The sequence below is a fragment of the Mustela lutreola genome, chromosome 17 (assembly GCF_030435805.1).
Source record: "Mustela lutreola isolate mMusLut2 chromosome 17, mMusLut2.pri, whole genome shotgun sequence".
Taxonomy (NCBI): Eukaryota; Metazoa; Chordata; class Mammalia; order Carnivora; family Mustelidae; genus Mustela; species Mustela lutreola.
Window position 1 is genome coordinate 28,403,736 of NC_081306.1, and position 12,581 is coordinate 28,416,316.

Below are 12,581 nucleotides of genomic sequence, written 5' to 3' on the forward strand. Positions count from 1 at the left end.
TGGAGCCAAAAGTCTTAGATTAATATCAAGTTCTGAATGGGATCTTAGAGCTATTTCTGTCCAGATTTTCATAAACATAGGGACCTTTGAATTATCAGGCTATAAGTAAGTTCTAAATGGAGGGGGCAAAAGCAAAAAGTAGAAATTTTTATGTTTGATTTTTAATCATGATTAATTGACTTTATTGATTATTAAAAATACTAACATTATAAAAGCATGGATCTTTGTAAAACAATGTCATTATGTAAGAAATAAGTTGCATAGTCCTTTTGAGAATATTAAACCAAGCGTTCAGGTGCCATCTAATTTCTTGTTTAATCCAGAACTTTGGTGTGCATTATCTTGAGGAATAGGATTTTGAAGTCCAGACAGACTAACAGAAAACTGATCGAAATGTGTGTGTTTATATTTCTGCTTTTGTTGTAAAAATCAAAGTGTGATTGCTGGTTTAAAATGGTAAAACTAATAATGTTCATGGACTCTATTATAAATTTTCTAATTGTGGGGCGCCTGGGTGGCTCAGTGGGTTAAGCCGCTGCCTTCGGCTCAGGTCATGATCTCAGGGTCCTGGGATCGAGTCCCGCATCGGGCTCTCTGCTCAGCGGGGAGCCTGCTTCCTCCTCTCTCTCTCTGCCTGCCTCTCTGCCTACTTGTGATCTCCCTCTGTCAAATAAATAAATAAAATCTTTAAAAAAAAAAAAAATTTTCTAATTGTATGGGAAGAATCCAATAAACATAGAATTAATTGATTTGCAAATCCTCAAAGAGCTACAGGATCAGGTAGTGGTATGTTCTGATTCAACAGCATCATAATGCAGCATTTTATATGTGTGGCTAATAGATATTTTCATGAGTGTTTGCTAGCTAGTCATCCAATACAGAGAAATATTAGGTAGGGTAATTACTCACAGTTGTGTTTAATAAAATGAGAGAAAATTATCAAATGACACTAATAATAATAATCCTATAGCAGGCTAAATAATTCAATGATAATTACAAGTATTAATCCGGCTTTCTTCCCTGATTATGACTCTTTTCTCCTTTATCCTAATGGGAGTAGCAGATTGTCTGCAATGAATTGTGAAAACCCAGCAGTGACTTTGGCAGTGAAGGCCTCCCATCAATTTTGATAGGTTAAAATGATTCTGGTTGGTCTTGAGCAAATGTGCCAATTTTTTTTTCGGTGTGTGTCAGAAAAGAAAGAAGCAATAGTAAATTCTTGCTGTTATTCCATGGAGCCAATAAAATCATACTGCCAACAAGAGGCTGTTGACACTGTAACTGTAGTTAACTGTCTTGAATACTAGGCCTGGAAATAAAATTCCAATATTTCACATAACCTCTTTTTTTTTTAAAGAAAAAAACAAAACAAAACAAAACAACTATACAGCTTACATATAGGGCCCTGCTATTGTGTAACTATTTTTGAACATGTCTACTGTGTGTGTATATATATATATGTATTTTTTTTCTGTGCAATAAATTCATTTGGAGATAAATTTGGATTGCAAATTATTTTGGGGGAGGCATGGTATTTGTGGCTAGTCTTACAAGTAAAAAGGACTAAAAGAAAGAAGAAAAACATTGTTTATTACAGCATATTTACATCTGTCCAAAGTACTTATTTACTATAATACTGACTAATGTATAATACTGTACACAAAGAAAGAAGTTAAATGAGTTATAATTCAGTTGAAGTATAGCTGGCCATTTTAAAACTTACCACTGAATCTTTCTGGTATGAAATGTGATATCTGGCAATCTGGTCCAGTTCATTACATTAGGTCATTTGTATGTTCTTATTACCATTTTGATAGCATAGCACATTTTATAACCCAGACATTTTACAATGGAACTATGATGCATGTATTTTCAAAAGTATAGACATACATGAAGCTAAGAGGTCAAAAAAGATGAATGTCCGTAGTACCATATAGACTCAACAAATAAAAGTGTCCAAGGCTCTGAGTGAGATTTATGAATATTGTATAAGATTAGGCCAACATGTGGTTTTGATATAAATAATCTGTTCTTAAATTAGAATTACAGTCGTTGAGTACAGTGTTGAAAATGGCAGATAGATTTTAGCTATCTTTGCTCACTAGGGAAAATGGAAAAATGTTTAGTTTGGTCAGATTTTCACTTAACTTCTGAAAAATCTTAAGTTTGAGAGAACCCTTCTGAAATAAGAATCGTTAAAGACATAACCCCTTTGGCACAAGTTTTCAAGAAACTTGTTGGATGTTGTAGACAATTATATGGCACGCGTACTGCTCTAGATGTTTCATGCCAATAATATGTAATCCATACCAAGGCGACATATACATATAGAGATGTTCCTCAGCTTACAAGGGGGCTATGTACAGAGAAACACATAAAAAATTGAAAATGCATTTAATACCCCTAAACTATCAAATATCATAGCTTACCTTAAGCTTATTTAAACATACTCAGAACACTTACATTTGCCTGCATTTGGGAAAAATCATCTTAAGCAAAGCCTATTTTATAACAAAGTATCAAATATCACATGCAATTTATTAAATATTACACTAAAAAAAAGAAGAATGGTTATATATAGAATGGTTGTAAGAATATCAGGTGTTCACCCCTGTAATCTTCTAGCTGACTGGGAGCTGTGGCTCACTGCCGCTGCCCAGCATCACAAGATGGCACCACCACATGTCACTGGCCCAAATTTATAAAGACCCAAATTCAAAATTCAAAGTACAGTTTCTACTGAATCACTTTCACTTTCACATCATTGCCAAATATATCATAAGTTGAATCACTGTAAATCAGGAGCCATCTTATTTGTAAGGTAAATCACAGTCACCCATATACACACAAAAAAAGGCCTTCATGTAGGGCCATCTATGGATCTCTAAACAACATAGCATGACATATCAACGGCAAAAAATGGACGTGAAGGGGACAATTGCTTTGTGTCAGTACTCTGAGCAGTAACATACATGGCCTTACTCACCTAGCAGAACTCCAGAGCTAGCTGATGGCAAGGAATTTTACAAATGTTTGCTGAACAGATGAAGCACTATTCTTTTTAAATTAGTGTGCATATCTGTTTTCTAAAAATATGTTAATTTATTTTATTGACTTATTACAAAACCAAATAATTTCCTCTTATTTAAGTGGCAGGTAAACAGAATTCTTTTTAATTTAAATCAAATGGCTTTTTAGGGAAAATATACTAAAAATTCTGAAACTTGTATTGCTTATGAATCTTTTATTGGAATCCTTATCAAGTTGTATTTTTCAAGTTTTTCCTAAATAATCTTCAATGAATTGAAAATATTTTTTGGATTTTATTCAAGGCTATTAACACACAATTTCACTTTGTTAAATATAGTGCTAAACTTTCAACCAAAACGTTGTTTCTTTTTTTTTCCACTACCACATCCTCCATCTACTGACTGGATTCTCTCCCCAACTAGCACATATATACCATTGTCTATCTTTAGGATAAGTAAGGGTCATCTTTTGTCTTTATTCTATTCCTCGTATGCTTCTGAACTTGTTGAATTTTAATATAGTCACACCATAAGCATCACATATTTGATTCCGCTTTAAATAGTAAACAGTGCACAACCAGAGCATACCTTCAAAGCTATCAATAGACTTACTCTGATATATTATTTTTGTATTTTTGTAAATTAAAATAATTAAATTATAGAACAAGAGTTTCAGGTGGTAGGTATTGTAAGTTTTACCCAAACTGACTTTTGTCAAACTCGTTTTTGTCATCATATATGTCAAGTAGTTTTCTCGGGTTTATTTTTAGAATATCCTTGTATAATGAATATTTACACTGATATCTAGTATAAAAATCTTGCAATTTATTTTAGAAACATTAAGATATTGAAAATCAATCTATTTCTTTAATTCATTGAAGACATTTTTGGCTTGTTTCTAGTACTTTCTTACTGGTTAAAAAATAAATTTGAAGTAGTCTGAATTTCATTATCATATGGCACTTGCCCTTTGATGAATACAAAGACGATATTCTATATTAGCTATCTGAGAAGAATTTATTTTTTTAATTTTATTTATTTGTAAGAGAGTGAGTGAGAGAGAGCACAAGCAGGGGTAGCAGCAGGGTGAGGGAGAAGCAAACTCCCGGCTAAGCAGGGAATCTGTTGCAGAACTGAGTGCCAGGACCCTAAGATCATGACCTGAGCTAAAGGCTCAGGCGTTTAACTGACTGAGCCACCCAGGTGTCCCAGTCTGAGAAGAGTTCTGTATGTTATTCCTATTAATATGCAGTTTAAAGTCTAGGTAATTAACTTAATATTTAAGTGGCTATTACATAGATAGCACTATGTTCCAGGCAGAGGGTAAGAAAGAAATATTAAATCAACCATATTCTATGCATTCTAAATGAAAATAATTAATCAATCATAATAAATCCTTCTATTTATGGAATATCAACTTACAAGCTTTCCTCCATATGAACAATGCCAAATACCAGAATAAAGGGTCATCTAATACAAATAAAGGATAGAATTAAAGAATTCTGGTAAGCCATTTAATTTTGAAAAATGGTGTTCTATTGTTGCTGAGTTGTGGTTTTCAGTTACATAATATCTGATAAGTGTAGAAGTAACATGAGTGTTACGTGAGATGAGAAATGGTATATAATTAAGATATTTTTAAATGTACAGATAAATACAAATTTGTAAACATAGCATTATGGAGGAATAAAAATAAATGATAGCTACACACTCTAAAGTGAATAAATCTTGGAAAGCTAATAGAGAAGTAAAACAAGGACAGTGCAAAAAGTATGGTACATTTTTATGAAGTTCAAACAAATTCTGTGAAACCATAGATGGACTTAAAGATACTATTATGTATCAAATATTGTAAAAATTAAGCAAGGAAATAGCAAACATAAAATAACCAAAGCATACAAACTTGGGTAGATACAATAGGTGTGATCATGTTCTACTTCATAAAGAGATGAGTTAATAGATAAATAAAAGTAACTAGACTTTTTAGAAGTTAATAAAACTTTGCCTGTTATTTCTTAGTCATATAAAATATATGGTTTTCTAACAAAAACGTTTATCTTAAAAATATTTAAAAATAAATTTCAGGCTACTCATAAGGTTATATTTACTTTTCCACTGAAGGAAAAGCTGGTTGTTGTAGTTGTAGTTGTTTGTTTGTTTTAGTCTCCTTCTAGTTTTTATTATTATAATGTGGAATGAGGAATGTTAGATTGAAAAGGGAATTATTTTATAGACAAAAATCATTACTTGATTCACCTCCTGGTACAGCAGATGGAACTCCTGAATATATGCCCTTTTGCCTTACGGAAGAGTAACAGTTACGCTTACTTCTGAAACATACTTGGTGGTGGCCCTAAATAGTGACACCATAGTAAACATTTTGAATATTTGCAATTAATTTTTATAGTCATAGGGCTCCAAAAGTCACTGCTGGTATCGTAGCAGGTATTTCAATAAAGCTTAAAGTTGCCTGACTGTTAAAAATATTAACAAGGCACAAAACATGGCAGAAGTATTGTCCTCAGATATTATTTTTTCCATATGCTCCTGATTCCAGACATGACAAGTTATTTTTAAAAAATTTTTTTAATAAAAGATTTTATTTATTTATTTGACAGAGATCACAAGTAGGCAGAGTCAGGCAGAGAGAGAGAGGAGGAATCAGGCTCCCTGCTGAGCTGAGAGCCCGATGTGGGACTCGAACCAAGGATCCTGGGATCATGACCTGAGCCGAAGGCAGAGGCTTTAACCCACTGAGCCACCCAGGCGCCCCCATGACAAGTTATTTTTGATAGATATATATACAATGTATTTTCCAGTTATAAGAAAAATGGTTCTGCTATTTTAAACCTTTTTTTAAAATTACATAATTTTTTAATTAAAATTTTATTTTTTAATGTTTTACTTTTCTTTTCTTTTTTAAAGATTTTATTTATTTATTTGACAGACAGAGATCACAAGTAGGCAGAGAGGCAGGCAGAGAGAGAGAGAGAGAGGGAAGCAGGCTCCCTGCAGAGCAGAGAGCCCGATGCGTGACTCAATCCCAGGTCCCTGAGATCATGACCCGAGCCAAAGGCAGCAGCCCAACCCACTGAGCCACCCAGGCGCCCCAATGGTTTACTTTTCAATATACTACTTAGAATATAAAACCTATTCCATTTTGTAAGAAGTTTAACCATTTAAAAAATGGTAATTTTCTCATTGTGTCTTCCCCTCACATTGCTTTATTTTGAAAAAAAATTTTCACAATAAACATAACTGATGCTTTCCTTCTGATGGTCCCTCTGTTGGTCATAGTGTATATGAGCCATGACAATTAGTTTTACAAAATTTATTGATGTTTGTTGATATGTTTTATCATAACTAATTTTCCCTCCCTTATCTAGATTCCCCAGCTTTCAGACAGGTGGACACTTCAATAAACCATACCCAAGGGTTGTATCAAGTACTTCTTAGACATTCTCTCAGATCCTTGAGGTCTAATTTTGCCTAGGGATTTGCAATAGGTTCTGCCAGAGGCACCACTGTGACAACTGATGTCCATGGTCTATCTCCTGCTAAGCTAAAGAGGTCACTGGTTTCCAAGTTTATCTATACAATTAATGCATTCCAGCAAGTTCTTTTTTTTTAATATTAACAAACTTATTTTAAAGTTTATATGGAGAGGCAAAGACTCACAGTAGTCAACATAGTGTTGAAGGAGAACAAAGACTGAGGACTGACTTAAAAGTTTACCATAACGATGGGGTGCCTGGGTGACTCAGTGGGTTAAGCCTCTGCCTTCGGCTCAGGTCATGATCCCAGGGGCTTGGGATCGAGTCCCGCATTGGGCTCTATGCTCAGCAGGGAGCCTGCTTCTCCTCATCTCTCTCTCTGTCTGTCTCTTGCCTATTTGTGATCTCTATCTCTATCAAATAAATAAATAAAATCTTTAAAAAAAGTTTACCATAACGATAATTGTAAGCAAGATATTGTAATACCACAGAAAGACTAGATTAAAGCAACAGAATATATATTATCAATTATATTTTATATTTAATATAAAAGCAAAAGCAATACAAGAGAGCAAAATACAATCTTGTAAACAAATGGTTCTGGAGTAATGGTGAAGCTAAATGTAAAAATATAAAATAAAATAAATTAAAAATATAAAATAAATCCAGGCAGATATCATACACTCTTCACAAAAATTAACTCAGATTGGATTATAAACCTAAACATGAAACATGTAGAAGGTAATATAGAAGAAAATTTAAATGACCTTGGTTTTGGCAATAACTTTAGCTACAAAAGCACAAGCCCTGAATTTAAAAATGTCTACTCTGTGAAACACAATGCCAAGAGAATGAAAAGGCAAAGCACAGACTATGAGAAAAAATTTGCAAAATACACATCTGGCAAAGGACTGTTAATCAAAAATACACAAAGACCCCTTAAAACTCAACAATGGGGGAAAAACCTGATTAAAAATGAGCCAAAGACCTTAGCAGATACCTCACAAAAGAAAATATTACAGATGGCAAATAAGCATATAAAAAGATGCTTCACATCATATGTCATCAGGAAAATGCAAATTAAAACAAAAAAGAGACACCAGTACATACCCAGAATCCAGAGCACTGACAACAGAACACGAAATGTTGGTGAGGATGTGGAGCAACAGGAATGTTCTTCCATGTCTATTGAGAATAAAGAATGGAAAACAACTTGGCAGTTTCTTAAAAAACTAAACATATTCTTGCCAGATGATTCAGCAGTAGCAGTTCTTGGTATTCATCCAAAGAAGATGAAATCTATACCCACAAAGATGTCTATAGTAGTTTTATTCATAACTGACAAAAGCTTGGAAGCAACCAAGATATCCTTCCATAGGTGAAAGGAAAAATAAAGTGTAGTATAGGCAAACAATGGAATATTATTTAATGCCAGAGAAATGAATTACCAAGCCATGAAAATATATGGATATAAATATTTAATAAATATTTGATTTTAGGCTTCTACCAGTCTATCAATAGTATTAGTATATTTTAACAGTGAATGCTCAGCATTCATGAATTTACCTAATAAAATATTTTGGTCTCAATATTTTAAATACTTCAACCTCTATGATTATATTCCTAATAATTTTGAATTGGGGTAAATAAACCTTAATTTTTTGTAACTTGTTTCTTATTGCAAAAGAGATCAATGAAATTTTAGAAAATACAAATTTACAAAAAAAAAGTTTAGTTTACTATTGCCAAATAATTTAAAACTTTATCTTATATTCAAATACATATATTTTTCTAAATTGATTTATATGCTACTAAAACCAAAAACTTTTAGTTATACTAGATTTCATATCATGCAATCAATGCCAGAAATCCATCTGGCAATGATTTGTCTTAAATAGAGTTAAGATGGGTGTTATTACAATGCAAGATGGAAACAAAGATAGTATAACAATTGGTGTTACATAACTTTTCCGTTTTGATCAAGTTACTAATCTACAAAAGGCTTTTATCAGTGACAGACTTGGGAATTTAACAAAACTTTTAAACTAGCATGTGCGACTCATTCCTAGAAAACAACACAAGAAAACAACACTTTATTTAGATTAAATCATGACTATTTCTCCATTTGAATAAAAAAGGTCGCAACCCCAATAAGTTTATTGAACATGAAAAGTTGAAATGCTATAATGCTCCTAAGGAATTAAATGATCCAGTCATGAATTACAAAAAAAGGATATAAATTACCAAAGTGTTTGTATAATTGGAATGTACAACTGCCCATTATCGTTCAATAGTGTAGGCTTGTACAAGAACTCTATAAAAGAACTCCACTTCTAAACTGTGGAACATATGTTCCCTTTCCCCCTATATACAACTATTAAGCCATTCATTTAGCTTTTAAAATATCCACTTAATACAGGCTTTTTACACATTTGAACAGGCAGCAGGGCTCTATTCTTATTGCTTACATCTGAAGGATAGACGTCTAGCGTAAGAGGTAAAGCCCATAAAGGAGCCCAATAATAACAACAAAATACAGTTTAGTGAGCCCTTACAATCTGCCAGCTACCTTTCTGAGAATACTTCAATTAATAAAACATATAAAATACCTGACCACAAAGAGCTTACATTCTTTTGAAATATAATAGTGAAATAAACCAATAATAGAGGGGCACCTCGGTGGCTCAGTCCATTGAGTGACTGCCTTTGGCTTGGGTCATGATCTCAGGGTCCTGGGATGTAACTCCCCAGCACGCTTTCTAGGCAGTGGGGTGTTTTCTTCTTCCTCTGCGCACCCTCCCAATTCTCTCTCTCTCTGTCTCAAATAAGAAAATAAACCAGTAATAGAATAATGATTGATGGTTGATGGTGATAAGTGTTACAAAGAAATACAAGAAAGGGAAAAGCCATTGCAGAATGCTGGGATGAAAGTTAATTTTATTTTGTGTTGGGTGGTTATATCTCATTTAGGAGATATTATTTGCACAAAGACCCAAGAAGTGAAGGAGAGTTTTATACAAATATTAAAGGAAAAGATTGCTCTAGGCAGAGCAAGTAAGTATATAGACTTTGTGTGAACAGCTTGTCTGTTGCTTTTGAGGAAAAGCAAGGAGGCCAATGTGGAGTTCATACTGGTAGAGAGAGGAAGAATGTATTGATGTATGACCTTCTAGTACATTGAAACGCCTTCAGTTTTTATTTAATATGAAAGGGGAACATACCAAAAGACTTTCAACAGCAGAATAAAATCATCTGACTTGATTTTTAGGTTAAATTGCTGTACCAAAATAAATTTGCAGGGAGAAAGGAGTGCAGTATGTGTGGAAGTGGGGTTATCAATCAAGTCAATAATTCAGGAACATATGATGGTGTTTTTAGCATGCTGGGTGTTAATAGAAGTGGTGAGGTATGGTTTTCATTTTGTATATATTTGGATGGTGAATATTCTGGTGAACGGGATGGGGTATGTGCAGGACAGACAATATCAACATTTATTTTACCTGCACAAACAGAAGGGTGGAGTCTTCATTTCCTGATATGGAGAGAACTCTGAGTTCAAATGTTCTTCCTCATTAAATGGCATAGTGATGATGAGGATTTAGTCAGACAGTGAAAGAGAGCAGTAAGCAAAGTGTTAAGCGGTAAGACATTATAATACATTTGAACATCAAAAAACGTTGTGTTGGATCATCTGTTTATGTGAGTAAATAAATAAATAAAGCTTCCTGGGGTTCTGATAGAGGTAAAGAAGACTGCTATATGATCCAAAGGGGCACGTGCACCAAATGTTTAAGGCAGTAATATCCACAATAGCCAAACTATGGAAAGAACCTAGATGTCCATCAACAAATGAATTTATATATATATATATGCGATGGAATACTATGCAGCCATCAAAAGAAATGAAATCTTGCCATTTGCGTTGACATGGATGGAACTAGAGGGTATTATGCTTAGCAAAATAAGTCAACCAGAGAAAGACACTATCATATGATCTCCCTGATATGAGGAAATGGAGGTGCAATGTGGGGGGTTTGGGGGACAGGAAAAGAGTAAATGAAACAAGATGGGATCGGGAGGGAGACAAACCATAAGAGACTCTTCATCTCACAAAACAAACTGAGAGTTGCCGGGGTGGTGGGGAGGGTAGGGAGAGGGTGGTGGGGTTATGAACATTGGGGAGGGGATGTGCTGTGGTGAGTGCTGTGAAGTGTGTAAACCTGGCGATTCACAGACGTGTACCCCTGTGGCAAATAATACATTATATGTTAATTAAAAAAGAAGAAGAAGAAGAAGACTACTATAAATCATATGCTCTGGTGTTCAGCAAAGAGTGTGTAATCAGGCATATTTTATTAAAGTAACCAAGTAAAATGATGGTCGAAAATTGGAATAACAGAAAACATAAAAATCAGAGATTTAAAAAAAAATATGGGACAGTGTAGAGAATATAGTGAATGATATTATAATAGTGTTATATGGTGACAGATGGTGGCTATATTTGTAGTGATCATAGAATAATGTATGGAGATATTGAAAACCTGAAACCAATGTAACACTGAATATCAACTATACTCAAATGAAAAAATAGTAAAAATTAAACATTTTAATTTAAAAAGATAAAAAGAGGGACAAGAATTTGAAAAGTCAATTTCAAAAAGAGTAAGATGAGGCTAAGATATACTCTGAACCTTGAGGAAAACACCATTTTGAAAATTCTTCCCATTTTGAGAAAACTCAAATGAATCAGTACCATAAAAGAACCCATTTTAACTGAGAGATGTAATGAATGCTCAAGAAATAATTTTATGACAGGATAATTCCTCCCTCTGAAACAGCATACAGAAACCAGGGGAAACACCTGGAAGCAAAATAAGCTATACTGAAAATAAGAATTAGGAAAAAGATAAATGATGAAAGATAAGAAAATTAGACCTGCGACAAAGACCTAGTGAAGAGAATTTTTAGCTTGTGGTTTAATGTTTTTGAGGATAATCTAGAGTTCATAACTGCCTTTAGGCAGACTGGTTGTAGGCAGTTTAGGCAGACCCCTAAGACAGGCCTACTTTGGGCAGGTGGTGTTGGAGGAGGCCATTGGGCTGGACAAAGACAAATCCAACCATTTGACTAAAGTGTCTGTGAAGATGTTGAAGTCAGATGCAACAGAGAAAGACCTGTCAAACCTAATCTCAGAAATGGAGATGATGAAGATGATTGGACAGCACAAGGACACCATCAACCTGCTGGGTCCTGCACACAGGACGGTCCTTCGTACACTCTCATGGAATATGCCTCCAAAGACAACATACAGGAGTACCTGCAGGCCCAGAGGCCTCCTGACCTGGAGTACTGTTACAATATCAGCCACAATGCAGCAGAGCAACTCTCCTCCAAGGACCTGGTATCCTGTGCCTACCAGGTAGCCTGAGGCATGGAGTACCTTGCCTCCAAGAAGTGCATACACCAAGACCTGGCCACCAGGGAAGTGCTGGTGACAAAGGACAACATGATGAAGATCTCAGACTTCAGCCTTGCCAGAAATATCACCACATCAGTTACTATAAAAAGACAACCGACAGTGGACTGCCTGTGAAGTGGATGGTCCCTAAGGCCATGTTTGACCAGATCTACATCCACCAGAGTGACTTCTGGTCTTTTGGGGTGATCCTGGGCAAAATTTTCACTCTGGAAGCCTCCCATATCCTGGAGTGCCTGTGGAGGTGGTTTTCAAGCTGCTGAAGGAGTCATTTGATGGATAAGCCAATAAGTGCACCAGAGAGTTATACACAATAATGAGGGGTGGCTGGCATGTGGTACCTTCGAGCTGCTGGTAGAAGACCTGGATCATACTGTGGCCTTGACCTCCAACCAGGAGTACCCGGACCTGTCCTTGGCCCTGGAACAATACTGTCTATGCTTTCCCAACACCCAAAGCTCCACCTGCTCCTCAGAGAAGAATTCCACCTTCTCTCATGTGCCGTTGCCCAGGGAGGCCTATCTGCCCTGACACCCAGCCCAATTGCCAATGGTGGACTCAAATGACTAGTATCCCTATTAC

The 12,581-nt window shown here is 35.0% G+C and overlaps 1 long non-coding RNA gene across 1 annotated transcript in view; it reads right to left on the bottom strand.

The window, feature by feature from the left end:
• LOC131819864 (uncharacterized) overlaps positions 1 to 12,581 on the bottom strand; it is a 34,665-nt gene that overhangs the window by 1,304 nt on the left and 20,780 nt on the right. Inside the window, exon 2 of the long non-coding RNA XR_009349358.1 lies at positions 7,634 to 7,708. This is a non-coding gene — a long non-coding RNA (uncharacterized LOC131819864). The remainder of the gene's footprint in view (positions 1 to 7,633; positions 7,709 to 12,581) is intronic.